This window comes from Petromyzon marinus, chromosome 43, assembly GCF_048934315.1.
Source record: "Petromyzon marinus isolate PM22_M1 ecotype Great Lakes invasive population chromosome 43, UKy_Petmar_22M1.pri1.0, whole genome shotgun sequence".
NCBI classification, from domain to species: Eukaryota; Metazoa; Chordata; class Hyperoartia; order Petromyzontiformes; family Petromyzontidae; genus Petromyzon; species Petromyzon marinus.
In genome coordinates, this window is record NC_133709.1 from 12,373,160 (window position 1) to 12,401,126 (window position 27,967).

General features: G+C 46.3%; 2 long non-coding RNA genes across 3 annotated transcripts; one reads left to right on the top strand and one right to left on the bottom strand.

Moving 5' to 3' along the window:
• Positions 1-12,268: 12,268 nt before the first annotated feature.
• On the bottom strand, positions 12,269-14,324 carry LOC142930772 (uncharacterized). The gene is made up of 2 exons (XR_012946723.1): positions 13,525-14,324; positions 12,269-12,551 (listed from the first exon to the last, which is right to left on the bottom strand). It is a non-coding gene; the product is annotated as an uncharacterized LOC142930772 (long non-coding RNA).
• A 5,862-nt stretch (positions 14,325-20,186) lies between these two features.
• On the top strand, positions 20,187-27,857 carry LOC142930814 (uncharacterized). Of its 2 annotated transcripts, XR_012946787.1 has the most exons (3): positions 20,187-20,556; positions 21,452-21,512; positions 22,447-27,857. It is a non-coding gene; the product is annotated as an uncharacterized LOC142930814 (long non-coding RNA). The 2 variants fall into 2 exon arrangements; XR_012946786.1 differs by lacking the exon at positions 20,187-20,556 and having other exon boundaries at positions 20,581-21,512.
• The last annotated feature ends 110 nt before the right edge of the window (positions 27,858-27,967 follow it).

Below are 27,967 nucleotides of genomic sequence, written 5' to 3' on the forward strand. Positions count from 1 at the left end.
CCCCCCTCTCGTCACACGGCGTCACGAAAAGTCAGACCCCCCCCCTCAAATATGACGTCACAAAGCTCTGCCCCCCCCAAAAAAATATAAAACGTGCTTCAAATCGCTTTAAACTATTGTCATTGTGGTGCGTATTTAATGTGCCGCTGCACTCCGATGTTGTAGGAGAAAACATGACTTAAAAAGTATTTTTAATTAAGTAGAACGTGTTGTCTATATTTATTTAAAGTTGCGCATTCTGATGTGACGTCACATTTCCCAAACCCCCCCCCCTCGTCACACACCGTCACAAATGTCTGACCCCCCCCCCCCCCACCAGGTGCGTGACGTCATATATGGACGGCCCCTTTAAACAGCTCAACTGCTGTTTGACTCCAGCTTCTGAACTCCTGAAGCTCCCTCTGTAGCTTGTCGCTCTCAACGTATGAGAGCTGTGTTAGACCACCTACTCCTCTTCTGCTGCTGCTTCTCCACTCCACGTTCACTGGTGGCTCTTCATCTTGATGGCGTAAGGCCCGGGTCACGTGGCGATGGGGCCGGCTTCCCAATGGCACGAGCTATCGTGCCCGTGCCCACGTGGACCACACAATGCCGAAGCCACTGGGGCCGTGCACTTTTACATCTACATTGAAAACTCATTCTTCTTTAGAACTTGCTATTTGTATTATGTTTGTTGTCCTTTCCACCGCACCTCCAGTTAGCACGGTTGGCTACACAGGGTGCGAAAGAAGTTCAACTTACATAATGCACCGTTGGTCTGCCCACAGTTTAGCGGTGGCACGTGTGGATACACTCACATCATGAATTGACCAACGCATCCACATTTTTTTCTGCCATTTATTATCTGGCCCTTCTCATGGGAGAGAAGCGCCACTCTCTCTCTCTTGTGAGGCAATGAAAAGCGTGCCAATGTAATTGGGACCTCTACAGCTTGGCCACCAATCTGTCCTCCTTTTGTGCAGGCAAAGGTTACTGAAGCTTGTTCTCGCGTTGTGCGCTTGATGCGGCCCAGCTGATTAGTATCATGAGGATCTGGAGTCAGGGATGTCTCCGGCACATTGTGAGCCAACCTCAACGCCTTCCTACAGGGTTCTCATTGTTCCATTGCTCTCAATTCAAATTAGACATGTCTGTGGAGACCAGTTCCTTTCAATTAACACACTTTTATATAACAATCAACACGTTATGTATGCTGAACTTCTTTCACACCGTCCATAGCCAACCATGTTAATCAGAGGTGCAACCACATCCAATGCATTATTATACTCAACTAACGTTCAATGGTATACCCACAACAGCGTGCATCTGTGTACAGCCAGACCTCGCTTAGCGCTCAAGATTGGTTCTTGGAAAAGTGAGCGCTAATGGAATCGGCGCTAAAAGGGGTCATTATACCATTGCATATATGGGGATGTGTTCCTGACAGCGTGATTTTTTTCGTATGAGGAACATATGAGGGCTTCGAGTATAGCGCTAATAATACAGTTGGTAGATATAATGTAATAAATAAAACATTATAATTTATTACAACTTCATCATTATGTGCTGTACTCAGCAGCGGGAGGAAGACGAGGTTGGAGCTGCTCCCAATCCGGGTGTTCGCGATGCTGCCCTCACTCAAAGTGTCCGTGGTGAGGTTTCTTCCAGGTGGAGCCTGGGACTCTCTCCCGGTCTCATGAGAACTCGCCCGGCTAAACACTGTCATCATATTTGGGGGCACGTTTTATTATTATTATTTTTAATTTGACAACGAATGGTGGTAATTGAATCGTGGAAGGGGTGGGGTTTGGTTAGCTCAGCATATGCCACTCTCATTGGCTGAGCAAATAATTGTGGCAGGTCCGTTTCTTCAGCCAGCACCGCCGCCTGTTCTCACCTGAAAGCACGGGACAAAGAACGCGATCACGAGTCCGCGTTTTATGGGGTCGCGCTAAGCATTGATATTCGGTGCTTTTTCTGGAAGACTTTGCTGCTTCTTCCTGGATTTATATCTGTTGCGCGTAGTCACTTTAAGATGTTTTCTTGTTCATGTTTTTGTTTGTTGTGGTTGCACCCGATTCAAGAGCCGAATGGCTCACAGGGCTATACCAAATAAATGAAACTGAAAACTGAAACTGTCTGTGTCGTCACGTGTAACAGCATTCGCTGAATACATTGTCGGCTTTCACATGGAGTTACCACGACTGTCAAAGCGTCAGGTGCCATTTGTAAGTCGATGAACTCACAATTTGAATCTCATGGTTTGAATCTCATGGTTATAGTTGTGATTTTTATTGTAATTGTACTTTTGTCCCATTTCGCTACATAACGAATTGGTGTATTTTCTACAACGGCGATAATTCATGCTTCGTGTTGTGTTATATGGAAAACTATTTCTACTGATTTAAAAATTATTGTCGAACTCGCTGTTTTCCCCGTCCCCGCGTGCATAGACATACACAAAACAAAGATGCCCCGTATAGCGTGAACAGACTGTTAGGGCAAGTGCTGTTAGCGAGCATCTATGAAGGCTGGCACGGCACACAAGGGGGTGGGTGGCCAACACCACGCCCGACCGCCTTTGTTTCCCTAGTGGCAATATTTTACACACCACACCAGGTAGTCATTTGAGGCTGAGTCGGCCTAGGAGAGGCCCAGGACCGGTTGAGATCATCGTCACTGGTGGTGTCCGTGAGCGGGAATCGAACTCGGGTCACCAAGTTCGTAGCGCAGCGCGCAAACCGCTACACTACTGCTCCCCATAAGCAAACACAGATCATAACACCACACACAAACTGATACCCATGAATGTGTTTATTTTAAAATAGTTTTTGGTCAGCCTGGCACGTCAACGTTCACTAAAAAATACAGCATTGAGTGAAATGTAAAGGTGGCCCCGTACACAACCAATGGGCATTGCATAACTATGATTTAAAATGACACCTCAACAAAAGCCAAATGAAATACGATATTATGAATCAGACTACTGCTTGAATAGAGCTAGGGTTGTTTAAAGTCTTTTGTGTTGCAGGTAACCGCTTTAAAAAGCAGTAAAAAAATATTTGGTAAACTGGTTCACTACACATATAGAATGTCCAGCAACACAAAAGTTTTACCTTTAGAGCAGAAAATTAAAGGAAGCTGCTGTGGTGTAACGGTTACCACAGTGAACTTGTAACCCAGAGGTCTCCAATTTCATTTCCCAGCGCGGCATTTGAAGCAACGGGGCCAGTTTCTTACATCGCACGTGGCTTATCACGTGGAAATTTATAGCGGCCAAATGACTCGAAAAGCATGTTTCTAAATTTTAAGGGAAAAACTTGAGGACCCAGAAAAAAAATCCACGCGACCACGGGGAGAACATGCAAACTCCAAATATACAGCAGGTGTTACGGTCGGGATCAAACCCACGACCTCCTGCATACCAGGCGAGGTAGTAAACATCTCCTAGCCACCGTGGCACCCTCTCACCACAGTGGCGCCTCCACAATGGGTCCACAATGGGCAGATCACCTTTGATGGGATCAAGTTGGGGCGTGCCCACCGCTTCCAAAACTATCTGCAAGAGTGGAGCAAAAATACCCTCCAGAGCTCTCTCAGTGGAGGCCCTGTCGTCAGCAGCGGCCGAGTAAGCGAGCAAGTGCAGGGCCGCCGCACCTTTACCTGTTCACCGAAACATTTGACAAATGCACCTCGAGGTGACTTTGGTCCACCACCGTTCCGTTTTGTACGGTCACATGTACCACATGTACCACGTGTACCACACGTACGTTCACATGTACCACATGTACGTTCACATGTACCACATGTACGTTCACATGTACCACACGTACATTCACATGTACCACATGCACCACATGTACGTTCACATGTACCACATGTACCACATGTACCACATGTACGTTCACATGTACCAAACGGAGCGTTCCCTGTGAATATGCCACTGGAATCAATTCATGGCTCCTGACTTTTGGAAGTGGTAATTGATTCTGACAGCATTTACCGCTTTACCGGTTACCATTCAACAACCTTATAAAGGAGTATGTATCAAACTGAGATGACTGGTATTTATACTATAACTCACACGTTTTTCACATTGCTATATTACAACCTTTATGCAATGTGTATGCAGCAAGTATGAATGGGCATCATATCATGGCAGTTAATAACAACCCTGCAGCATTTACATTAGCCCTATCAGAGTTTACCTCGTACAAGTACTGTATTAATACACAATCATTCTACAGGCACGTTGAAGCACAATAAACATACATAATACGGAACCATATTGGAGTGTTAGTACACAGTAAACCCATAGCAGTGTTAATCCTATCAGTGGTAATATGTAATGTCCTACCAAAATCAAAGTTCATCTATCTATAGCATTAGCGCACAATAATATCCATACATGACCCATGCAGTATCAGTCCATTACAGTTGCAGTAGCGTTACATAGCGTCAATGTCCTACACAATTGCTGGGGCTTAGCAACAGGAAATCATCAACAACCGTGGCCTCTTAAACCGTCCCCTAAATAATGTCAAGACAAATAATAAGACAAAGATGCCTCCTTTCCATATCTGTACCTCCACATGAGGTTTTTTTTTACATCCCATCAGTCACACAGCCTTCTGGGATTGCATGTATTTCAGCAGGATTGGTTTCAACGCACGCAAAACTCTGCACTGATTTCCACGTTCAGTCTCTCATTACCAGTCACGCTTGCATATAAACATATGGCAGATCCTCAGCATTGCTTCGAGCAAGCCCGACTCTGCCGATGAGACGTTCAATGTAAAACCGGTCCAAAATGTGCTTACATTAAACCAATGCTGCAATGAAATACAATCCCAGAAGGGCGTGTAGTTCATGGATTGTGTAATTACTTTGATGCTTTCACGTGGAGGGAGAGATGGAAGCTCCAGGTCTTCTCGGCCAGTTATTCCCTCCCTTCTCTAGAATTGAAAAACATGAAGCCCTATTAAAGGAACATCTACGCCAGTTTGATATATTTAGGCTGACCTGTCTATGTTTAAACAGAGATTGGATTGTGTGAGGAGCTCCCAGATCCTTGAAATATCTGGACATTTCCACCAGTGAGCTCTTTTGGCTGGGTCATGTAGCCTGCATGCCCAGCCACCACAAGCCAAATAAACTTTTATGCGTCTGGATAGAGGGGCAGAATGGGCGAGGCAGGGGTTAGAGAAGAGATGGACTGATGCGGTACAGAAAGATGTGGAGCTGATTGGACTTCCAGATGACCAGTACTAGCGGTGTCAAGATCGGCCTCTTTTGGGGGCAACTCGTGAAGGACGCTCCTGAGCAATTGGAGGCAGCCACCCTCCAAGAAGAACGGAGCACAGAGCAGTGACCCTCACAACAACGAGCCAAGTGCCGGGCGACTAAAATGCAGCAAGTTGACAAGTGGGGAGCGCAGGTGTTGCATCTTCCAGTCTCCCCAGTCAGTCAACCTATGACACCTGGGTCTGACCCCTGACCTCCTGTTAGCAAGCTTTCGACAATTCACAAGGCCTCACAAGGCCTCAAATGTTACTGTCACTTATTGGCGAACGACGGTCGTTATCGATGTTAGAGTTGGTCGGTGTTGGTGCGTGTGTACCTCTTTACCGTGAGTGTGCACACGTGTGCATTAGAGGCACGGGGCTCTAGCATATAGCGCCACCCCGTGGTCACGTTGTGTAACTGAACACAACTGTCAACGAATACGCGGTGGGGTCAAAGGAAACAACTGAACCGGCTTTAGAGTGAGAAGGCGAGTGTTTGAACTCGAGCGAGGTCAAGTAGATACACAAGTGCAGCCGCCAGGGGGGGCAAGCCGAGTCCAGCGCTGGCACGTACCACCAGATGCTGTGGCACCAATAACGAACCCCCAGGGGGCTTCGAATGTATGTTGAACTTATTTCGCGGCGTACGTAGCCAACAAAGTAAACACAAAAAGCAGTTCTAAAGAAATTTAGTTTTGTCATCTAGATTTAAAAGTACATAGCTCCCAGTGGCTTCCTAGAGCGTTCCAGACGGCCACAGAAGCGCATCTGAAACCGCGCGATGCGGTGACCGTCTTTTTTCGATGGCTCAGCCAAAAGCCGCTGCTGCGAGGATGGTCGGAGTTCGCGTGATTGTTTATGCTCCTTGACGAGATCACCAAGGCATTATGGTTCATTTGTGGCAGGCCCTTTGTTGTATATATAGGTGTTATGAAAATTGTTGAAAATAATGAAAATTAAATGAAATTTGCATAATCTATCCGAAATTATGTTAATTGATGTAATTATGCGCATAAATTATGCTGATTCGAGAGATAATCGCATTAATTTATGCGAGTGGGCGTGGTTATGATAATCCAGGTCGTTATGGATTATGTGGTCGAGCCTTGGCGACGAGGTTTGGTTATTAATTGGAACAACGCGATTAATCGTATGCAGTGACGCAGGCGTTGTGAGCGTAAATGAGAGAGAGTCGATTCGACTCTGCTCTTTAATTCCGTATTATTGATAAGGATACGATTACTCTCGATTGAACATTATGAATTATGTGTGTTATGGAGTATGTGTGGTGATAGGTCCCCTCAAGGTTCAGATCTCATACGCAGAACAATATTACGCAGAATTTCAGGAAGAATCACACACAAACCTTCTGCTTTAATCAATTTTATTTTCTAGCTAACTTTAATTTTTGGATAATATGAAAACTCAATCTCGAGATTTTGGAATTTCAACACAGCGTTAACATGATACCATCACTATTGCGTTGTTTCACTTTGATAACGGCACCTGTGGTTAATTCCCGACGCGTAACGCAATCGATCGGTTGTTGAGAGAGAGATTAAAAACATGCAAACTATTCTATCAAAACCTTAACCTTACAATATGCAAACTCGTATACTTGAATTGTTACACAACACGGCACTCGGTCTTTGATTCGTATCCAATCCTTAACACATTCTGATATGCGAAGTTATTACGCTTGAAATCGTCAACACAGTACCACGTCGATGTTCGTTCATTGATTCATAACGATTATGCAATTAAAGCGTTCGACTGAAATACTTCTAATTGCCTTATCAACACCACTCAATAGCAGCAATGTTTTCGTCACTTGAATTGTCACACAACACAGCATTCGGTCATTGATCATGCGCGGGCCTTAATGCAATTATTGTCACGTTGTTAATAGGATGACTGATTATTATGCAACGCTACTCGTTGAAAGGGCACTCCAACCAGTATTATTCTTGAAGGCACAAATATGCGTTTGAATTCGTTATTTCATTCATGGATACCAGCAAGATTATGCAGAAAGAAAAATGTTAACGAACGACTCAAGTATTTATAATCGACTTCCTCAACGCAACTCAATAGGTGGCGATGTTTCCCTTTGATATCCTTATCTCGGGCCAATCTTTTAATTAATTGTGGCCAGACCCCTGACAGGGAACCGGTTGAACACGCTCTTCACCCCCGCGAGCGGCGCTCCGTGGTGAGGTGCCAAGAATTAATCCTTATTAATGGGTCAGTTGGTAATTTATGCGGTTAGAAGTACAGCCCCAACACAATATTAAAGAGGAAAATTATGAACTCTCTTAAAAACGACGGATTATTCACTCGGTCGTTGCGATGTTTCCACAATCACGGATGGTTCAATGGCTTGAGGTTTTAGGCTTTTGTTAATGACCCGTGTGTGTGTGTTGAATGGTATGAGTGGTGAAAGAGTAGGCCAATGTTCGGAAGCGATTCTTTGCGTCAGGCAGACGTCTGGTTTGTCGTGTAGTGGGGGGCAGTGTATCATACGTATCAGTTGATTCTTCTTTCAGTAGTTGGTTCGGACTCGGCGGACGTTGGTGAACGAGTTGATACGTTGTTGTAGTTGCGATGACCGTCCGGTAGATGGCGGTAGAAGCACGCCCGCAGCGGCACGATTTTACGCGTACGGTTTGGTAATGCGCGCAGTGCGTTTGCGTGCAGCTGGCACGCTTGGTGCTCCGTCGTCGGCGGTTGTAGATTGCAGGCTCACGATTCGCTCGTGGTGGCGCTGGCCGCTAACAGCGGCAGCGGGTCGCCAATCGGCGACACTCGCCAATTCGGCGAGTTTGTAGAGGCGTCTCCGGCGTCGGTGATGGCTGGTCTTCTGTTGAGACGAGTTGAGCGGGTCTTCTGCTGAGATGAGTTGAGATGAGTCTTCTTCTGTTGAGCTGGCCCCGAGGGCTGATGAGTTGAATTCAATGCTGAAACGGCTCCTTTTTATGCCAAAAATCTCTCTCCTTCTTGGCTCCTCCTCCCGAGGCGGAGCTATCTTTGATCTGACCGTGTGTCGGTGGGGGGGGGGGGGGGTTTGTGTGTCAGTGGTGGGGGGGTTCGTGTGTCAGTGTGTATGTTTGTGTGTCAGTGGTGGGGGGTTGGTGTGTCAGTGTGTATGTTTGTGTGTGTGTCATTTTTGACACGGTTCTGTTCGGGTCTTTCCTCAAGCCATAAACATCAAGACAACAGACGCTGCGATTCATCTTGAAGGCGCCTGGTTGTCTACTCCATCCATCCAGAGGGGGCTTCCCCCCCTTTTGTACCGTTCCCGACGCACAAAGAGATGGTTAGTTTTTAAAGTTTAACATTCTCATCTGACAGCGTATTGTACCGTACCCATATATGATTCTGCTTGTGGTTCGGGGTATTCGATTTTGTTTCCAAGTGAAGATGCTCTTCCGAGTGTATGCATTTTATCACGTGTTGCGGGGAGAGACAAACGTGGCCGGGATCTTCCTATCTCTCTATACTTTGTGTTAACGTCGCTCAAATATCACTTCGACTCCACATTCAACCAGCCTGATCCACCCCGTTACCTTGGCTCCTACTCAGTTTATTAATTTTCGTCATTCTGTGTGTCTTATCACGTATAAATGTATGGCGGTTTATTTAACTTAAAGCTTGCTCGCTCTTTTGCTGCCCGTGTGCAGGGTGGGGTGGGACCACTATTAAGTCCCGTGTGTGGCAGATGGTTCCTGCGATAACGATCTGTTTGCCCTGGCGTGAAATTCCTCTCTCGCGCTCTGCGGGAGAGACAAAGGTGGTCGGGAGTACCTATCTCTTTATACTTTCGACTTTATTTTTCTCAAATACCATTTGGTCCCATGTTCGCCAAGACTCGTGTTTGTAACTACGTCCTCCCGACACCCCTCTCGGTTTACCGAGGTTCGCATTGTTATGATGGCATTATTAAAGAGAAAAATAATTTGCATCCTGAGTTTAAGAGGTCCGTTTCTTGATTGTTGGAATCCATATCCCTTGGTTCTGTAAGGTTCTATAATGGAATGTCGTGTAAGGTGAACACGTTATTCTTAATTTTATGTGTGACTGATGTGTAGCCACTTCTTTAACTTAAAAACGTGCTCGCTGGCTGTTGTGTGTGTTTTCTCATTATCCATCTGGCTAGCTCCAGATGGCCCCTTGTGATAAGGCGTGGTTCCTGCTTCTCCGCGCTGTGAGAGAGACAAAGGTGGTCGGGGTTGCTTGGGATATTGTTTAACTCTTTCGTAAGTTTGCTCGTTCGCCTCATTCCTTCTCGATAACTTTTGATTTGACTCGGTATTCCCGCTCCCAAGTTGGTGATTTAACAGTAAGAGTATTAAAAGGTGAAAATCGTTTGATGTCGAATTAATAATTGGATAAGGATTCACTGATGTGTCTGGTGGCCTGTTCTTAATTGGAGTGAGCATTAGGACCGCTAATTTTATCTTATTCTTGTTGTTGCCTTTTAATTATTTTTTCCGTTGTTTTACCGGCAAATAAGAAACAAAAAAATTGTATACGATTTACCCTGTTGGCGCCTCCGTGTCTACTCTCTTGGTGTTCTGACCTCGGGGGGACCTTTCCTAAGGGGCCCATCAAACTCTTGTTCATCTGGAGATTTTCGCGGATAGCTGTTAACATCCTTGCCTTGAGAGTTTTATTATTTCTTTTTATATATATGTGGCCTGTTTATGATCGACATCTGCTTTTTTTGTGTTTCTGGCTTACGGGTTTTATTCATTATTAAAATAAAAATTGTTTGTCACAAAAGAAAGGAAAAATTAATCTATGTGTATGCATCCGTAAATATTCTTATGGATATTAATTGTGGAAAAAGGGCCGTATACAACAACAGGCTCCACAGGATTGGAAGGACACCCTTGTGGTCCCCCTCTTTAAGAAAAGGGACTGCACAGATTGTAACAATGACAGGGAAAGGCCCTGGCAAGGATTATTCAACATCGTCTTGCCAGGCACACTGAGGAGAGGTTAGCAGAGCCCAAATGTGGTTTCAGGCCAGGGAGGTCCTGCACGGATGCCATATTCTCTGTCCGCCTGCTACGGTAGAGGTGTAGGGAATACCAACAGAACCTATATCTCTGCTTTATTCACCTGATCAAGGCCTATGATAACATCAATAGGCCGGGCTCTGTGTTGTTGTTCATGTTTTCGGATTCCCCGACTCTGCTCACAATCATTATGGACCTTCATGATGGTGGGCAGGCCCGGGTAATGCTACATGGCTGGGAGTCAGAACCATTTCCTGTTCACCTTGGAGTGCGACAGGAATATCCTCTATCTCCTACATTATTTAACACATTTTTGACCACGTAGTTTGAGAAGCTTTCCATGGCTGTACTAGAGGAATGTCCATCTGGTACAAATACAATGGGAGGCTGATTGATGCCCAGGTGCGGTCGAGGGATGGCAAGATCGGCCTCTGTGAAGGAGGCATGTGAAGGAAGCTACTGGGCAATTGGAGGTAGTAGTCATCCTCAAACAATAGTGAAGGGCAGAGGAGCGACGCTCACAGGTGGTGCATCTGCCAGTCATCTCACTCAGTCAACTCATGGCACCTGGGTCTGTCCTATGACCTCCTGCCAGCGAGCCTTCAACATTTCGCGTGGCCTCAAAGTGCATATAGCCTGGCACAAGTCCAGTGGTGATGTCACCGCCACTTCGTTGGGAATGGAGGTTGTTGTTGTGACATACAGTATTGTGGTTGAACACGATATGAATGACATGAAAAAGTTGGGCTGGTAGACCAAGACCTCTCAGCATGGGAGGAGGAATTGGAGGAATTAACAAGTGAAATTCAGGGGAATAGTAACCATGATAGGAGTGATAGAAGAGTGATATGGAGGTGACTGACCACCGGTGAGCAAGAAGCCAGAGTGAATCAGAATCTTTATTTAGACTGGAGGAATCCGATGAGCCATGAAGCTCGTTTTCACAGATGTCCATTTGGGGCAGGTGAGCAAGTTCCAACAGAAAGTCAGTGAGTGCTGGATCATCAATCACCCTGCTTTATGTTGAATTCTATCAAGTGCAGTGAGGTAGAAAATAAGTACTCCACCCCAGATGTGACAACAGTTTTCCACCTTGCATGAGTGGTGACACCCTGGGTTGGAGTGAGGGCTGCAACCACTGCGTGTGATTGAACCGGGTTCTCGAGTTTAACGAGTGGATGGCTTTGGCCCAGCTAACAATGACTGCACCCATCAAATGTGTATACATATTAGAATCAGAATTTCACTTCATTCGGATAAATTCCACCGAAACATGCGATAAACGCTGATGTCATTACGAGGGCCCTTAGGCAGGATAGAGCTGTGGATGAAGGAAGGAGCTGTGGATGAAGAGGAGAGAGAGTTGTGTGTGAAGGAGGGAGCTGTGTGTGAAAGTGGAAACAATTGACTGGAACCCTTCCCTGTCTCCGCGTGTTGGCGAGGGGAGCGTTGGCCACACCGTGCAGATGTCTCCGACGTTGCCCCCCTGTAATGGGGGATCAGCCGTCAACATTCGTGTGTCCCCCTCTTGATAGCCTTTCTGGGAACGTGTATTGCTCGTTTTCTTCCATGCAAGGGAGTTGCGAGGTCATATTCGTCTACGTCAGGGGTCGGGCAAACCTGCGGCTCTTTAAGCGACCGCTTCATGACGTTATTTATTAAGGACCCACCGTCTCGTATTCACGTGCTATGGTGGCTCTTGAAATTTAGATAGATATTTTTCAATATAATATACCAAATTAGAAAAAAACAACGGCCCGTCTTGTTATTTTGGCTGCCGACGCCTGGTCCGAGTAGAAAGCGGCGTCCTCTCCTCGCGTGTTAAAAATAAATTGCCCGTGAATTCAGAATTGGTTCCACGACTCGTGACGGCCAAACAGCAGCGTGCTGCCACGCCTGGCAATGACCATCAAGGAGGAGTGAGCAACAGGAGCCTTGCGATGCGACCGTGTCAGCCACCACCACGACGACAGACTCTGCGGGACGAGTGTGTACTTTTTATTCAAAACAGATTATGTACAAAACACAGATGAGAGAACATGCCAGTTTTGGAAGGGCATCTCCATAATCATCTCGATGGTCATCTCCATAATCATCTCCATGATCATCTCGACGGTCATCTCGATGGTGATCTCCATGATCATCTCGATGGTGATCTCCATGATCATCTCGATGATGATCTCCATGATCTCAGATTGGAATCGTAGTCACGTGCATCTTCAAAATTAGCGGCTGGTGTACATCCCTTATGTTTTTCTTCCAATAACTGAAAAATAAAGAGATCGTTTAAATCATCATCATCAAAGTTACTTGTGATCTATATATCGTGAACGCCTTTTCCAATATACAGGAGCATCCGAGCGTAATTGTGTTAGAGAGTACAATTTTTTAAATACACGATGCGTAGCCGAGTTGACCCCGACACTGAAGGAAAGTTGTGAACATCGATCGGAGGCCACGCGGCCCCTTTTAAGAACATGCACGAGTTTTGTGAACTTTAAACACAACCACCACCACCCCACCCCTTACCCCTCCCCTGTACCGTCAAACGAACACTAAATAAACCGCGTCAGAAACACCCACGAACGAACGAACAAACGGCGAGTGCACAAGTGAGTGAGTGTACAAGTGAGTGAGTGTACAAGTGAGTGAGTGTACAAGTGAGTGAGTGTACAAGTGAGTGAGTGTACAAGTGAGTGAGCGTAGAGGCGAGTGTTCAGGCGGGAGTGCAGGTGAGTGTACAGGTGAGTGTACAGGTGAGTGTCACAGGTGAGTGTACAGTTGAGTATACAGGTGAGCGTGCAGGTGAGTGTACAGGTGAACGTGCAGGTGAGTGTACATGTGAGTGAGTGTCAAAGGTGAGTGTACAGGTGAGCGTGCAGGTGAGTGTACAGGTGAGTGAGTATCACAGGTGAGTGTACAGGTCAGTGTACAGGTGAGCGTACAGGTGAGTGTACATGTGAGTGAGTGTTACAGGTGAGCGTCACAGGTGAGTGTACAGGTGAGTGTACATGTGAGTGAGTGTCACATGTGAGTGTCACAGGTGAATGTACAGGTGAGTGTACAGGTGAGTGAGTGTCACAGGTGAGTGTACAGGTGAGTGTACATGTGAGTGAGTGTCACAGGTGAGTGTACATGTGAGTGAGTGTACAGGAGAGTGTCACAGGTGAGTGTCACAGGTGAGTGTACATGTGAGTGAGTGTACAGGTGAGTGTGCAGGTTAGCGTGCAGGTGAGCACCTGGAACGCGTCGTTGACGCACTTGCGGCACGGGTTGTGCTGGCAGGGCAGGATGACCACGGGCTTGGAGGACATCTCCAGGCAGAGGGGGCACAGCAGCTGGCGCGCTCCAGCTCCTCGTAGCGCGCCTGGGACTCGCGCAGCAGCAGCGACCCACAGGCGGACAGCCTCGTCGCTGTTACAGCTGTCACGCACAGTTGGACAGCCTCGTCGCTGCTACAGCTGTCACGTACAGGCGGACAGCCTCGTCGCTGCTACAGCTGTCACGCACAGGCGGACAGCCTCGTCGCTGCTACAGCTGTCACGTACAGGCGGACAGCCTCGTCACTGCTACAGCTGTCACGTTCAGGCGGACAGCCTCGTCGCTGCTACAGCTGTCACGTTCCCGGGCTCCCTATCCTCCTCTTCCCCATGTCACGTGGAGACAGAGAGAGAGGGGGCATTCACACCACGAGGTCACGTGTCCTACCAGACAGTCTCGCCCCCTTCACCTGATGAAGGCCGCTTGTGTTTTGGCCGAAACGTCGTGAGAATATTATTGTGTTATTTTATTTTATCAATTTATTATTTTATTATCATTCTACGTGACTTTACCGAAAGAACCAAACAAGTGAAAAATGTTATTAAACATCTGCACCTCCTGAATTCCTCACCATCACCACCACCTCCATCGTCGTCAAATCGACAATCATCATCATAGGTAATTAAAATACACATTGTTCTTAATAATGGTTTATTTATGTATTGTAGTGATTGTTATTAAACATTTAACATTTCCCCCCTATGTTCACTCGTACCAGGAACGTAACCACATTTTTTCCCATTGGAACAAAGCTTTTTGCATTTGCGCATTCTACATTTGCAAGCGTTTTTAAGAACGTAACTCTCGTGGATGGAGAGGGTTTACTGTATATCTAATCGTTATATGCACAATGCACATGTGTATGGCTGTCATTCTCTTGAGGTGATTAATTTTACAGTATGCATGTTTAGTCTTTTAAATTATGCCACTAGTTTATCGCACATACAACTGGAAATGTTTTTGCCTGGAGGCTTTCAAGTTATGAATTGCACATTTGAGATGAATATTTCTCATTCATTTGATGCTTATTTCCATATATCCAACCCCTCTCTATCTCTCTCTCCATCACCTTTTCACTCTAGAAAAAATAACAGGCGGACAATATGCCTGCTTCCCATATTTCTCTGCTCTTGATTATGAGAAATTTAAGGTCAAAACCGGTCCGGTTTACACTTTACAAAGGGCCTGCCACAAATGAACCAGAATGCCTTGCTGATCTCGTCAAGGAGCATAAACAATCACGCGAACTCCGACCATCCTCGCAGCAGCGGCTTTTGGCTGAGCCATCGAACAAAGACGGTCACCGCATCGCGCGGTTTCAGATGCGCTTCTGTGGCCGTCTGGAACGCTCTAGGAAGCCACTGGGAGCTATGTACTTTTAAATCTAGATGACAAACTAAATTTCTTTAGAGCTGCTTTTTGTGTTTACTTTGTTGGCTACGTACGCCGCGAAATAAGTTCAACATACATTCGAAGCCCCCTGGGGGTTCGTTATTGGTGCCACAGCATCTGGTGGTACGTGCCAGCGCTGGACTCGGCTTGCCCCCCCTGGCGGCTGCACTTGTGTATCTACTTGACCTCGCTCGAGTTGAAACACTCGCCTTCTCACTCTAAAGCCGGTTCAGTTGTTTCCTTTAATTCTAGATCTAGAGGACATTCGCGAAATAACTTAACCAACATGGACACTCGCAAATTAACCTAACCATCATGGACACTGGCTAAATAACCTAACCAACATGGTGCTGTATACTCTTTGGTTCTATTCGGTAAAGTCACGTGGGAAAAAATAAAATAACAAAAATTCACGACGTTTCGGCCACAACACATGGACTAGACCCCGATACACCTGCGCTGATTAGATACTGCCTCACCAATACTTACTTTACTTGGAATGGCACCTTCTACAAACAAAATGAGGGTACCCCCATGGGTTCTCCCTTATCACCAGTGATAGCCAATGATTTCATGGAGAAATTTGAATCAGACGCCCTCCAGACTTCCACCCTCAGACCTTCCCTGTGGAAGAGATATGTAGATGACACTTTCGTCATTTGGCCACATGGCCTCCCAGCTTTGAACCTTTTCCTACACCACATTAATTCTAGACATCCCGCCATCAAATTCACCATGGAAGTGGAGAAAGATGGCAAGCTACCATTCTTGGATGTTCTGTTTGAGAGGAGACCTGATGGCTCACTGGGGCATTCTGTCTACAGGAAACCCACCCACACAGATTCCTACTTGAAACCTGAATCCCACCACCACCCAGCTCAAAATAATTATCTCAACAAAACGTTATACCACAGAGCACATTGCATTTCGGACCAACACCACCTGACCAGTGAATTAAAACATGTACACCTGGCCCTCAAGAGAAACGGATACTCTGACCATACCATCCGCCAAGCTGTTTCTCCCTCCATACAGAAACAACCACTTGATACTCCGGTCAAAACCATCACACTACCATATATAGTAGGCGTTACTAATAGGATCTCCAAAATTCTAAACAAACACAAGATCCTGGTCCGGTTAAATACAGTACACAAAATTCGTGATCTGATCCCATCCGTGAAGGATGTCATTCCTGACTTACAGTACCCCGGGGTTTACAAACTGAGCTGCACCTGTGGTGACTGCTACATCGGTGAGACAAAGCGACATGTATCTGACCGAATTCGCGAGCACAAATCAGATTTGAAACACGGCAGAACGAATTCTTCTGCCGTAGCTGATCAATGTTACAACGCTGTGGGTAATCACGATATAGTTTTCTCCGATACCAAGGTTCTCTGCAAACCCACGGGTTTTTATCAAAGATTTGTCCACGAGGCAATTCAGATTTACAAACACAGACACAATTTCAACCGAGAGGATGGTTTCAAGTTAAGCAATCATTGGAAAGATGTTCTAAACAAAACCAAACATTAAACTAATTTTCAATGGTACAGTTTATTTATTCAAGTAGTGGTATTCCAAACTTTCACAGCAGTTTATTTGCCTTCACACCAACATTATGTAAACCCCCCCCCCCCCCACCGTGCCGGTCCAGTACATCATTGTATGCTACATCATTGTATGCTAATTCCTTTGTCAAGGCGTTTTGTTGTTTCCTCCCACACAGCTTAAAGGACGCGACCTGGGCTTGCTGTCTTCACTCCAACGCTGTCCCCTGGACAGTCCAGTCCCTTCACCTGATGAAGGCCACTTGTGTTGTGGTCGAAACGTCGTGATTTTTGTTGTTTTATTTTTTACCTACGTGACTTTACCGAATAGAACCAAAGAGTATGTTTCCTTTAACCCCACCGCGTATTCGTTGACAGTTGTGTTCAGTTACACAACGTGACCACGGGGTGGCGCTATATGCTAGAGCCCCGTACCTCTAATGCACACGTGTGCACACTCACGATAAAGAGGTACACACGCACCCCACCCGACCGATTTGAATACCAATTAACACACCCGCGCACGCACTCGCACCTCAAAAATGCTAACACAGACACGAAACGTACACACGCACCAACACCGACCAACTCTAACATCGATAACGACCGTCGTTCGCCAATAAGTGACAGTAACATTACCACAGAGCATGTACAAGACTCGGTGCACTTTGAGGCCTTGTGAATTGTCGAAAGCTTGCTAACAGGAGGTCAGGGGTCAGGCCCAGGTGTCATAGGTTGACTGACTGGGGAGACTGGAAGATGCAACACCTGCGCTCCCCACTTGTCAACTTGCTGCATTTTAGTCGCCCGGCACTTGGCTCGTTGTTGTGAGGGTCACTGCTCTGTGCTCCGTTCTTCTTGGAGGGTGGCTGCCTCCAATTGCCCAGGAGCGTCCTTCACGAGTTGCCCCCAAAAGAGGCCGATCTTGACACCGCTAGTACTGGTCATCTGGAAGTCCAATCAGCTCCACATCTTTCTGTACCGCATCAGTCCATCTCTTCCCTAACCCCTGCCTCGCCCATTCTGCCCCTCTATCCAGACGCGTAAAAGTTCATTTGGCATGTGGTGGCTGGGCATGCGAGCTACATGACCCAGCCAAAAGAGCTCACTGGTGGAAATGTCCAGATATTTCAAGGATCTGGGACCTCCTCACACAATCCAATCTCTGTTTAAACATAGACAGGTCAGCCTGAATATATCAAACTGGCGTAGATGTTCCTTTAATAGGGCTTCATGTTTTTCAATTCTAGAGAAGGGAGGGAATAACTGGCCGAGAAGACCTGGAGCTTCCTATGGAGTGATAGGCCAGGTAGCTTCCACACAGCATTACGCAGGTAGAGATAACGCCGCTTAACCGGTATTTGGTAAGATTAGTGCCAGGTGGAGGGGTTACTTGCCATTCGCACACACTAACCTTGCTACAAAGCCGAAACAGACTTTTGGGGCAAGTGCTGTTAGTAAGCACTGATGAAACCTGACGGGGCACACACATCCCCTGCTCACACTCACCCCCTTCTCACAGGTCAACCTCACCACATTCACCCTCACGCTACATGACACCTCACTCATACGTTCTACTATTCATCACACACTACACTAAATACTACACTATATAACATCACACACTACAATATTTACTACACACTACACTGCACTACTCAAACTACTATACACTACTATAGTGTGCAGTATGCCACACATGAAACACGAGGCAAAGATCCCCCATTTAGCCTTAACAGACTGCAGGGGCAAGTGCTGTTAGCGAGCACCTATGAAGGCCGGCACGGCACACGAGGGGGTGGGTGGCCAACACCACGCCCGGCCGCCTTTGTCTCCCTAGTGACAGTGTTTACACATCACACCAGGTACTCATTTGAGGCTGAGTCGACCTCTGGGAGGCCTGGGACCGGTTCAAATAATCGTCACCGGTGTTGGCCATGAGCGGGAATCGAACCCGGGTCGCCAGGTTCAAAGCACAGCGTGCTAACCGCTACACTATCGCTCCCCCAAATGAAACACACACACATAAACACAAACACATGAATACACACCCACATCGTGATGGACCTCCCATAGCTCATCTTGCATTGCGCTGCGGTGGCGAGATGTTAACTCCCTCGCCAGGTGTGCAGGAGGTCGTGGGTTCGATTCTGACCCTGACGCCTGCTGCTGTATATTTGGAGTTTAAATGTTCTCCCCATGGTCGCAGTAGGTTTTTGTTTTTCGGACCCTCCAGTTTTTCCCTCCACATTTAGAAACATGCCTGTCGATTATTTGGTTCCCTATACATTTCCACGTGATAAGCCGCTTTGTTGAGGTATCATTTGTGGCCAGGTCACTTTTGAAAAAGAGCTAAATAGCTCAGTAGGCCTTACTTAGTAAAATAACAGTAGTTCAATTTTGATTTAAAGCCTTCGTGACTGCAGGGATTCATATTCTTGGTTCTTTCGGTATCTGTTTCTGGTGTGGAACAATCAGTTTCAGTGTTTCTTATTGTTTTATATTTTTATTATTTCATTGTTTCCCTTCTACGCGACTTTACCGAAAGAACCAAGAAAATAACAGTAGTTCAGTTTACCATCCAGAGCCTGTCCCTGATCTGGGTTCATAGGCCTCCCATCTGGGGAATGACGATGGAGGTCAGGACAGCCACCTAGGCTGGCGTGGTGGTGGAGGGCATCTCAGCTTAAATGAGCGGCACTCAAGCACTCTCTTGCTGGCTCTCAAGGAAGCTGTCTCTGGTGTGGACCAATCAGGTTCAAAGACGACGCTTATATTACCAGAGCGTGTTTTTGTTTGCATGTTCACCACAAGTACTGTGTGTGTGTGGTCAATGCTAACAGGATTCCTTGCAAAAGGTTTCAGTTTGGTGTTTTAACATCTTAACACCTGTACCAACGTGACTTTACCGAAAGAACCAAAGAGTATGGATTCCTGCAGTCACGAAAGCTTCAAATCAATCGTAACACCTGTTTCATTGCCAGAAAGGGTAAAACCAATTATTATATTCGCCTTTTAGCGTCCTCTGGTCTCACACCGTTTTGAGACGAGGCTCAAAAAGGTGTCTCTGGTGTGGAACAATCAGTTTCAGAGTGTTTTTTATTTGCATTCTGACCACAAGCATTGTAGTTAATGCAGATATGATTCCTTGTAAAAGGTCTCAGTTTTGGTGGTTTAACATCTTAACACAGCTGTTTTGTTGCCAGAAAAAAGGGGAAAAACCGATGATCAATTATGTTCTGCTCACGAGAAATGTTCTCGCACGCACGCTTGCTATCACCAGCATGTTAAAGCCCCGTCGTTGACAGACCACATCCTCCTGCCACCAACACGTGGTGCACAAATATAAGCTCGCTCACTGCCCCACGAAGTAGTTGACCATCGCCTTATCACACTGACGAAACGCCACTGCGCCTCAGCTGTATTTTCGATATCTCCTGGGCCTAAACGTTTTAAAAGTTGACGAACCAACTCGGCCCACTTTCCCTGGTTGCGCGCAGGTAGAGTATCGATGAAATCGGCCGCTCTTCCATTTAAATGCAGCACCCATTAATTTTGGTAGTCGGGGTAACATTACCATAGAGCAGAGGTGGGGAACCCTTTTCCTGCCAAGGGCCATTTGGATATTTATAACATCATTATATCAATTATATTTATGTTGCTATGAAAAAAGCGCCTAGATTTATTGAATTTCGAGTCGTGCAGTTGCCTTGGCAGGGCCAGACCAAATGATTTTGCGGGCCTCAGACGGCTCGCGGGCCGGGCGCTCCCCGCCCCTGCCATAGAGGAACTGAGGCATGTTGTCTGGTCATTTATTTTGTTATTTATTTTCTCCACACTTGGGTTAACGATTATTTTCACCATAATGTTCATTATCTCTGCTTCCTTAGCTTTGCACCCCACTCCCCATCCTGCAACACTTATTCTGTTTATCTCTTCCTCCCGCAATGCCTCTCTGTGGCTAAGCTACACAATCCGGCCGTCCATAAGCATGCCAGCTATCAGGTAAAGCACGCACGCATGGCCCTATGCCCCCCCCCCCCCGCATGTCCTGGCATGCCCTGGTACTTGCATCCTAATAATTCTGAAGGCGTGTTTGAAGGTGCATGTATATATGTGTAAAGCTCCCTCGCATTGTTCCATTTTCTAGATTATTGATTTCACGAGAGCGTATTTACAAGGCGAGAGTACGACTAGCATGTTTCACAAGGCTATGACTATCTGCAGCCCCGGGGGGTTTCCCACTGGGTTAATCTCGAGAAGTCCTCGATGGTTTCCACCATGTAGATCTCGGACAGTCAGCCCCACTGTCGTCCACCTGCAGTCGCCCTTCAGTCCCCGAGGGAGCGCCCCAATCGCGGGCCTCGCTCCCCCTTATATACCCGCTCGGCCACACCCTGGTCACTTGCAGCACTTTCCCCCCGAAGATTGTTCCAGCAGACTCTACCGTCCTCTATTTCCCTTCTCGAACCTTCCCTCGTACAGTTCCCTGCACCTGTTTCCACCGATCTCCACCGATCCTACTATAATCCTTGCCATGTACAGTACCCTACATATATGTGTGTGTGTGTGTGGCAAACGGTAGTGTAGTGGTGAGGGCACTGCACTATAAACCCGGCGACCAGAGTTCGATTCCTACTCGCGGCCAACATCAGTGACGAACATCTTAACCGGTCCTGGGCCTCCCCGAGATCAACTCAGCCTGAAATAAGTATTTGGAGCAGTGTGTAAACATTACCACTGGTGAAACAAAGGCAGTCAGGCAATGGTAGAGAGTCAGCCCTGCCAATCAGGATTTGAACTTGTGACCTTCCGATTGTGAGCCTCTCATACTACCACTGAGCCACCTGCCTGGGAGAATAAAGCAGGGTGTTGACTGAATTCCTCTGTGTCCTGTTAGGAACTCGCCAACATTCAAGTCACTGGAGGAGAAGGTGGAGAGTACGGTGTCAACAATCAAGGTGAGACTGTGGAAGGTGTAAGAGGGTGATATTCGATGACTGGTAATCTATGGGGAGCGGTTAGTGGGAGTGTAGCGGTTAGCACTACGCTGCGCTATGAACCCGGCGGCCCGAGTTCGATTCCCGCTCACCGTCACGACCAGTGACGGATATCTGCACCCTTCCTGGGCCTCCCCTAGGTCGACTCGGCCTCAAATGAGTACCCAGTGCAGTGTGCCGTAAACATCGCCACTGGGGAGACAAAGGCAGTCGGGCGTGGTGTTGGTCACCCACCCCCTCGTGTGCCGTGCCGTCCTTCATAGGTGCTAGCTAACAGCACTTGCCCCAACAGCCTGTCAAGGCTATATATGGGGGATCTTTGTCTTTGGTGTGTGAGGACATGCTCCTCCACGTTCCTGGGATTATTGCACTAATATGTAAACAGACAAACAAGTGTTTATTGCCCATGTATCTCGTGTCCTGTGTATTCGCCATTTGCTCGGAGTAGAATGTGAGATGTAAAAAAGGTATGTTCGCAAAGGTGTTTGTCAAGGCTGTAGTTTGTCTTCTGCTTGATTTAGTATTCAGGTCATTGTGCCCTTCCGAAATAAATAGATTCTAAAAATCTAAAATGTACTACACTTGGAGTATGGAGGTGTATTGGCTAGGGCTGGCTGCAACCGTACTTTTGTTGGGTGTCTTCGGTGTTGTGGCTGGGCACTATTTTTGTAGTTCTGGAAGGTATCTGCCGTTTATATTAATATTTTATTTATCTAATGAATGGTTGATATGTTATACACAATGATAGAAGCCAAATTTATCGTCCAGATTCTTAGATGTCTCACTCTGGTCATCTTGCCCATAGTAGTAGCAATGTCATTGCCTATAATGACATCTCGATCTTGATTATGTTTCATGTTCAACGTGTCTCCTCTCTCGCATCCTGTACACACAGGCTCGGGTGAGCCGCAGTTCAAGCCGCAGTGGCAGCATCTCAGAGGGCCTTGGGGCCACTGATATCATTCAAGAGGCGGAGGAAGCGGAGGAGGAGGATCTGAAGCTCCCCGTGGTGCCAGTAGGAACTGGGGGACCTGGTGCCACTGATAGAACAGTGGAAAATGTGCCACTGTAACTGGGCCATCAGGGCTAGCTTTTCTCACTGCTGTGTAGAACACACAACCACCGCCAGCACAGTGTAGGCTTTCGCATGCCAATGTTAACCAGTGCCATCCATAAAACCACTATCCTGTGAACTTCACTCTTTGATTCCTCCTGCCATGTTGAAAACTCCACACAGGGTTCAACCACCGCACTGTAGATCACAACACCACACCCACTCGCAAACCTAACCACCCACTGATTCACCCTCTCACTCATCCAGTGTCTCACTCACCCATCCACTCTGTTACCCACCCAATCCACCTGCCCAAACCAACCCACCCACCCATCAAAAATTACCCACTCAAAAAACCGACCCATAAAAGCCCATCAGCATATAATAACACACCCACCAACCCAACTACTGAACCAAACCAACTAACTAACCAACCACGCAAACCAACCCACCCACACCAACCCACTCACCCAAACCAACCCACCCACCCAAACCAACCAACCCAAACCAACCCACCCACCCAAACCTTTCCCCGCACCTCCAATGAGCACGGTTGGCTATGAACGGTGCAAAAGAAGTTCAAGATACATACAACTCACCCAAACTAAGCAAGCAACCAACCCACCCACTCATCCACCCACCCAAACCAACCCATCCACACCAACCCACCCACACCAACCCACCCACTCAAACCAACCCACCCACCCACCGACCCAAACCAACCCACCCAAACCAGCCCACCCATCAACCACACTTCTCTTTCTGCTTCATCCCTAGTGAGGTTTGACATTGGAATTTCTTCCCATTTTATTTTTCCAAGCTTTAATAATCACCATGCTCAATTCAAGAAAGTCTTAACTGGTATCTATTACAACTCTTGATCGTGCTCTTTATTTCTTTCCGCATGATGTTTTGGGCATTTGGGTCTGTGCTCAGTAACTTTGTTCACCCATCATTCCAGTGCCTTGTACCTCACCTGCATATCTCTGTCCTTTCCACATGTGCCCGCATCATTCAAGCTCTGCAATTGCCATAATATTCAAATATCAAGCTTATTTTCTTCAACCAGGTGAGACCATAAAGAGAAAAGTCTCATTTGCAAGAGCGACTTACCTGGGTCGCCAAATTGACAAAAACGAAAACATAAAAAGAAAGTACACCAATGAAACTAATAGACATCAGAGCAAAACAATCATTTATTTTACCAGGTATGGCCCACTGAGCTATGTAGCTCTTTTTCAGCAGCAACCTGGCTACATGATAGTTCAACCACGTGGCTTGTCACGTGAAAATCTATAGTAGCCTAATACTCTAAACGCGCTTTGATTCTAAATGTGGAGGGAAAAACCGGAGGACCCAGAGAAAAATCCACGCGACCTCGGGGAGAACACGCAAACACAGACATACAGGGGTCAGGGTCGGGATCGAACCCACGGCCTCCTGTATACCAGGTGAGGTTGTTAACATATCGCAACCTTGTATCGTGAAATATAGAAATCATAGAATATATATAGAAATCATCGCAAAAACAAAAACCTAACCAACCATTCACCCGCTCGCTTCACTGCAGGTTACAACATTTCTCCTTCTTCCCTCGCACTGCTCCACTTTGGAATCTTCCCCTTGTCCCTCTTCCCAACGTCATCTCACCTCATCTTGTTCCTGGGGCCCTACAGTCAAGTCAACCGGAATGTTCCCGATCTCATTGGAGCTCGGAAGCAAAGCGGAATGGAGCCTGGAATAGTGCTCGGATGGGTGACCACCATACACATGCATGCATACGTGTGTGGTAGGTAGCAAAGGGGCAGTCCAGCAAACCACATTGTTGGACTCTCCCTCTCTGCTCCCAAGTAAATGCTCCCCGTCTTCACTGACCCCCACTGACCATTGTGGTGAGGTATGGTGAAAGAACCACAGGACTTTATAGATGCTACATCTATCACTTATGTTTCCCATCGGGCAACATTGGTTCCCTAAATGCGTTCAAAGGTACCTAACTAAGCTCACCTAAACTAACTAGAACGGCATTTAAAACTCCCTAACCATACACGGTGAAAATTTCTAACAAAATAGATTATCAGGCAAAATTCCTCCTTCCCGTATATGTCCCTCCACGTCAACATAAAGGTATTTCATAGCTCGCATCAGCCTCGTCGCCTTCTTGGAATGCATACATTTAAGCAGCATTGGTTCAATTTATAGGGTCTCATCAGCAAGTCAGGCTTGCTTGCTTGCTTGAATCAACGCGAGTGAACTACTAGTTGCGTATAGGCACAGGCTCTGTCTCTTAGATATCGGTCCTACTTCTGGTTCTTTTCATTATTTACCATCCGATTTTGACACGAAGGAAGAGAAATGCGTTTCCAGTGGATCATTTGGTTATCCCATCACTCCATCTCACTGGTGGATGTCTTCACGGATATGTTCCATTCCCTTGACTGCCCACTTATTGTTCGTCACCGTGGCCCGTGCTGCCAGCCACGATGTACCCTGCGCAAAGCCTACTTAATACTGAAGCGTATCAATAACATCATCTAATATTCTCTAATCCAATTTGCTCCTTTCCCTGTTTCTCATTGTGATTGCCAGCATGCATCTCCCCGTGCTTCTTTGCACATTTTTAAGCAGTTTAGATTCCTGAGGTGTTTCTGACGCATATCGTGGCAGGGAGTATGCACAGATTACAAAACATTCCCGTCGAGGTACATTGCTGTGGTTTTTATTATTATTATCGAGTTCAGCCTTCCTAGAACACTTAGACCTGCTCTTGCCCTTCACTTTATTTGATCTGTTTTTTTATCCGGGTCTGCCTTAAATGTTTGTTTCAGGCACACGTGGAAAATATCCCCAAAGCTATAAACGTACATGTTACATTTATTCGTTATGTTTCCAATGGTTTGAAAGTTGTTTCGCCTAACTGCATTTCAAGCTATGTAACTCAGCTACCTAACTAAGCTACCTAAGAGGCCTAACCTAAACGACCTAAAGTTACCTTTTGCAACTCCATAACCAGATAAGATTTTGTTTTAATAAGATAAATTAGTGGACAATACACCTCCATCACGTACCTCTCCCTCCACGTGAAAGCATCAAAGTAATTACACAATCCATGAACTACACGTCCCTTCTGGGATTGAATTTCATTGCAGCATTGGTTTAATGTAAGCACATTTTGGACCGGTTTTACATTGAACGTCTCATCGGCAGAGTCGGGCTTGCTCGAAGCAATGCTGAGGATCTGCCATGTGTTTATATGCAAGCGTGACTGGTAATGAGAGACTGAACGTGGAAATTAGTGCAGAGTTTTGCGTGCGTTGAAACCAATCCTGCTGAAATGCATGCAATCCCAGAAGGCTGTGTGACTGATGGGATGTTAAAAAATAAAACCTCATGTGAAGGTACAGATATGGAAAGGAGGCATCTTTGTCTGATTATTTGTCTTGACATTATTTAGGGGACGGTTTAAGAGGCCAAGGTTGTTGATGATTTCATGTTGCTAAGCCCCAGCAATTGTGTAGGACATTGACGCTATGTAACGCTACTGCAACTGTAATGGACTGATACTGCATGGGTCATGTATGGATATTATTGTGCGCTAATGCTATAGATAGATGAACTATAATTTTGGTAGAACATTACATATTAACACTGATAGGATTAACACTGCTATGGGTTTACTGTGTACTAACACTCCAATATGGTTCTGTATTATGTATGTTTATTGTGTTTCAACGTGCCTGTAGAATGATTGTGTATTAATACAGTACTTGTACGAGGTAAACTCTGATAGGGCTAATGTAAATGCTGCAGGGTTGTTATTAACTGCCATGATATGATGCCCATTCATACTTGCTGCATACACATTGCATAAAGGTTGTAATATAGCAATGTGAAAAACGTATGAGTTATAGTATAAATACCAGTCATCTCAGTTTGATACATACTCCTTTATAAGGTTGTTGAATGGTAACCGGTAAAGCGGTAAATGCTGTCAGAATCAATTACCACTTCCAAAAGTCAGGAGCCATGAATTGATTCCAGTGGCATATTCACAGTGAACGCTCCGTTTGGTACATGTGAATGTACATGTGGTACATGTGGTACATGTGAATGTACATGTGGTACATGTGGTACATGTGAATGTACGCGTGGTACATGTGGTACATGTGAACGTACATGTGGTACATGTGAACGTACATGTGGTACATGTGAACGTAAATGTGGTACATGTGAATGTACATGTGGTACATGTGAACGTACATGTGGTACATGTTAACGTACATGTGGTACATGTGAACGTACATGTGGTACATGTGACCGTACAAAACGGAACGGTGGTGGACCAAAGTCACCTCGAGGTGCATTTGTCAAATGTTTCGGTGAACAGGTAAAGGTGCGGCGGCCCTGCACTTGCTCGCTTACTCGGCCGCTGCTGACGACAGGGCCTCCACTGAGAGAGCTCTGGAGGGTATTTTTGCTCCACTCTTGCAGATAGTTTTGGAAGCGGTGGGCACGCCCCAACTTGATCCCATCAAAGGTGATCTGCCGATTGTGGACCCATTGTCGAGGCGCCACTGTGGTGAGAGGGTGCCACGGTGGCTAGGAGATGTTTACTTCCTTGCCTGGTATGCAGGAGGTCGTGGGTTTGATCCCGACCGTAACACCTGCTGTATATTTGGAGTTTGCATGTTCTCCCCGTGGTCGCGTGGATTTTTTTCTGGGTCCTCTGGTTTTTCCCTTAAAATTTAGAAACATGCTTTTCGAGTCATTTGGCCGCTATAAATTTCCACGTGATAAGCCACGTGCGATGTAAGAAACTGGCCCCGTTGTTTCAAATGCCGCGCTGGGAAATGAAATTGGAGACCTCTGGGCTACAAGTTCACTGTGGTAACCGTTACACCACAGCAGCTTCCTTTAATTTTCTGCTCTAAAGGTAAAACTTTTGTGTTGCTGGACATTCTATATGTGTAGTGAACCAGTTTACCAAATATTTTTTACTGCTTTTTAAAGCGGTTACCTGCAACACAAAAGACTTTAAACAACCCTAGCTCTATTCAAGCAGTAGTCTGATTCATAATATCGTATTTCATTTGGCTTTTGTTGAGGTGTCATTTTAAATCATAGTTATGCAATGCCCATTGGTTGTGTACGGGGCCACGTTTACATTTCACTCAATGCTGTATTTTTTAGTAAACGTTGACGTGCCAGGCTGACCAAAAACTATTTTAAAATAAACACATTCATGGGTATCAGTTTGTGTGTGGTGTTATGATCCGTGTTTGCCTATGGGGAGCAGTAGTGTAGCGGTTTGCGCGCTGCGCTACGAACTTGGTGACCCGAGTTCGATTCCTGCTCACGGCCA